The sequence below is a fragment of the Phaethon lepturus genome, unplaced genomic scaffold (assembly GCF_000687285.1).
Source record: "Phaethon lepturus isolate BGI_N335 unplaced genomic scaffold, ASM68728v1 scaffold13243, whole genome shotgun sequence".
NCBI lineage: Eukaryota > Metazoa > Chordata > Aves > Phaethontiformes > Phaethontidae > Phaethon > Phaethon lepturus.
The window spans coordinates 21,670-21,967 of record NW_010529802.1 but is presented as its reverse complement, the minus strand read 5'-3'; the positions used below and the strand labels follow the sequence as shown (position 1 = coordinate 21,967).

Here is a 298-nt window from a genome sequence, read left to right as displayed (position 1 = left end):
GACTGTTTTCAGCCAATGAATGTTTTTTTTTTAAAAAAAACAAACAAAACCCAAACCTTGAAGACAAGTATGTACGGGAAATTCTTTAGAGATTTAAGTAACTTAAGTTATCTTCACTGCAAGCGTATCACCTTATTTTAGTATTGTTAACTCTAATGAGATATGAAGTGAAGTTCCTGTCTGGTGTGTATAAATGTCTGGGAACTGCCACAATATCAGTGCTATGAAAGATTCCTGGTATTTCCAGATAAGCACCAGACAGAGTTAGTGCTCTTGGGAGAGGAGGGAGGAGAGGCGG

The 298-nt window shown here is 37.6% G+C and overlaps 1 protein-coding gene across 1 annotated transcript in view; it reads left to right on the top strand.

Annotated features, from left to right (window-relative positions):
* Positions 1 to 298, top strand: part of LOC104618457 (microtubule-associated serine/threonine-protein kinase 2-like) — a 103,087-nt gene that overhangs the window by 85,950 nt on the left and 16,839 nt on the right. The gene's annotated exons all lie outside the window — the stretch shown is intronic.